Here is a 3,536-nt window from a genome sequence, read left to right as displayed (position 1 = left end):
CAAGGTAACAAACGAAACCTTTAATTCTGATCTTCCTCACCGCAAGGGAACAGCAAACCTCAATCGAAATAAATTCCCGCCACAAGTCATGTCCAAATACTGCGAGACTGAGGACTACAGGGCTGACTATGTACATGTGCAATAACAGTTCACGTTCTAGTGGTAGGCGCCCAGGCATCCTCCACAATCCCACAATCCTCTGGTTGCATACTTCTGGTTTTTCTAGTTCCTCCTTAAGTGGTATTTCCTTCAGTCACGTTGCAACATCCAGGGCCTCTAGTTGGAGAGGATTTTTCTGTTCTTTGGCGTTGATAGCTGTTTACTATTTGGAATAAGTGAAGTTTCGGGAGTACTGCCGCTGCCATGAATATGTCAGTTCCAAGCACACTCATGAAACAACCACCCATTCAGTCCACAGCTGGCACCATCCTGGTTTGCAATGAGAAAGGTACTGTGCTGAGCCGTTTTCCAATCAGATCTTTCTCTTCATTCCCCAGCACATTCCAAACCTACTCTGGGCTGACCACCCCAACCCCACAGACCCTTAAGACCTTCCCCCCTATTTCTTCAACTTTCCCTGATCAAACTTGCACCCTATCATGTTGCCCAGGGGTTCCCCTAACCACTCCCTGGGGAGTGGGCCAGCCCAGGCGAGGGGCCATGGAGTTCTGGTCTCTGGTCATTTTGGGAGTTCCACTGTTTCGGTCGCTGGGCTTTTATTATATAGGATCTTTTCTTACCTCCCTCCAGAGTTTCTTGTTGCATGAACACTCTTGCATAAGGGAATAAAATGCATATGGCTACATTTGGGTAATAAAGCAAAACTCCTTGGTCTAGGAGAGCATTAAGTGGTGTTCTTAATAAAATCTAATGACTTTACAACAGTCTTCCATAGTAGTGTTTTGTCTGTCTTTCACACATAAAAAAGTTAGGAAGTTATTCTATCAAACAATGGAATTATTTCTGCCTGTTTTTATATCTTGGGAGTACAAGAAGTGTTGCTTCCAAAAATATTGAGGAAGTGATGGACAAGGGATAGGCTAATCAAACTGCATTATTATCCCCCACACATGGGCTCTTTACTCTAGATACAACTTTGCTCTGTTTTCCATAAAATTTTATAGTCACTATCAAAACACTTAAAAGAAACATTGCTTATGCTAAAGGTTGAGAACCAACCGAAGAGTTATGTTCTAGTTGAAAGATTATTTGAAAAGTGAATATCCAGGTAATGTGTCTTTTATTTATGAAACACACCTGCATTCCATAAAGTCAATCTGCTAATTCATTGAGATCTGGAGACCGGGGGTCCGGGGGCAGGAGAGGGGCTGGAAGAAGGAAGATAATGCTGCTCCATGAAGAGAGATAATTTTCTCACGTGAGACAACCTTCTCTTCCTTCTGGGATAGAGAATGGGTCGAGTTCAGTACAATCTCTTGTATATTAAACTGTTTAGTATCCTGTTTGTTATAATAGTCAAACAGAATGTGGTGATTCAAAACATGGAGATAAGACTATGTAACCTCATAAATCTTGTTTAATCTGATAAGAAAGTTCTGGTTTTCTTTTTCCCTTTTGATGACTTTGGTGAGCTAACTTTTTCCCCCCTTACTCTATCAAATAGCTCTAAATCTCTAGGCATTTTTAAAGTTTGCACTTATGTAAGTAAGAATCAAGCATTAAGCAATACATTAAATTTTTTGGCTCCTTTGCCAGCCTGTAACCAAAGATATTCCAGCCTCAGCCCTATTTTGATATTTGATTATAGGGGGTAGAGGGTGGGTGGATATGACATGCTTTATTATATTTATTCTTTAAAATAATTATAAAATTAATAGTGATGCTTTCAAGAAGAAATCAAAGAATGAATGAAATAAGATTTTCTTTTACTGTTAAGTTCCTTTTTCACCAATGATAATAGGTTTGTAAGGGGTAAGCAGACAAGTGGGCTGATGGAAAAAGAAGTTTAATGTTTTAAAAATGACTACTTTTTTAAGTTGAAGATAAGAGGTTTAAGAGTACTTGAGTTATTAGGCATTTTATCTCTCTCAAGTTTGAAAGAACTAACCCAAAATGCCCAATGTCAAGGTGTTTTTCAAAAACACTTAAGAAATAATGTAATTGTTATTATTGTTTAAAAGTTTCAAGGGCTCTAAAATGCAATTAAAATATACTTCTCGGTAAACTTAGCATCTGCCAATAAAACTTATTAGTTCACATATGTAATGTCAATTGTTAAACATTTTTGATTAAGCAATTGGAAGAAAAGTACACAGGATTTTCAAACTATTAATGTATTTTATAGTGTCACCATAGTTATCAACAACAACAATCTCTATTAATGTAACAGGTCATCATAATTTTAAAATCTGTGCATGTACTAACTTATTTAATCTTCATAAAAAATAAACAAACAGGTCAGTACCACTATTGCCCTTATTTTGCAAGTGAGGAAACTGAAGCACAGAGTAATTAAATAGATTCCCCAAAGTTATACATTTATTAAGTGAAAGAGCTGTGATTTGAATCCAGGAAGTCTGGAAATAAAGTTTATGATCTTAACCAGTAAATGTGGTACTCATTTAAAGGGGAATATGCCAAAATATTTTAGAATGGGGTATATATTAATGTTGAGAATATAGGTATTTTTCAATTTCTTTGTGTTTTTAAGTACTTTTACATCGTCTATTATAAATACAAATAATTCTATAATTAGAAATAAAGTATCTGTAATATACACTGAGTGGCTAGATTATTATGATCTCTGAACGCATAATAATCTGGCCACTCAGTGTGTGTGTGTGTGTGTGTGTGTGTGTGTGTGTGTGTGTGTGTGTGTGTATTTTAGAGGCCTGGTGCATGAATTCGTGCATGGGTGGGATCCGGCCAGCCTGGCCAGGGGGAGGGGACTTGGGCGGTTGGCTGGCCTGCCTGCTGGTCGAACTCCTGGTTGAGGGGACAGTTTGCATATTAGCCTTTTATTATATAGGATATATACTGAATGGCCAGATTATTATGCGTTCAGAAATCATAATAATCTGGCCACTCAGTGTATAGTTGACTCTTGAATAATTCAGGGGTTATGGGCACTGAGCCCTCTGCACAGTTGAAAATTCACATACAGATTTTCATTCCCCCCAAAGTTGACTACAGTAATTCCTCAGTATGCATAGGGGATTGGTCCCAGGACTCCCGATGAATACCAAAATCCAGGGATACTTTTAAATCCCTTATTTAAAATGGCATAGAACAACACATAGAGTCAGCCCTCTGTATCTGCAGATTCCCAACTGTGGATAGAAAATGTATTTTTTGTTCCATAGTTAAATCGGTGGATGTGAAACCCAATGATACCGAAGGCTGACTGTATGTTTCTTGAAAAAAATCCACATAAAAGTGCACTGGTGCAGTTCAAAATCATGTTGTTCAAGAGTCAAATGTATTTTAAAAACACTCTTACATCCTTCCCTATTACTTCTCTATTACCTTACATCCTTCCCTATTACCTTCATATATCTTTTCCTAAATGATATCTC

Source organism: Eptesicus fuscus, chromosome 13 (genome assembly GCF_027574615.1).
Source record: "Eptesicus fuscus isolate TK198812 chromosome 13, DD_ASM_mEF_20220401, whole genome shotgun sequence".
NCBI lineage: Eukaryota > Metazoa > Chordata > Mammalia > Chiroptera > Vespertilionidae > Eptesicus > Eptesicus fuscus.
Note: the sequence above shows the minus strand (reverse complement) of the source record.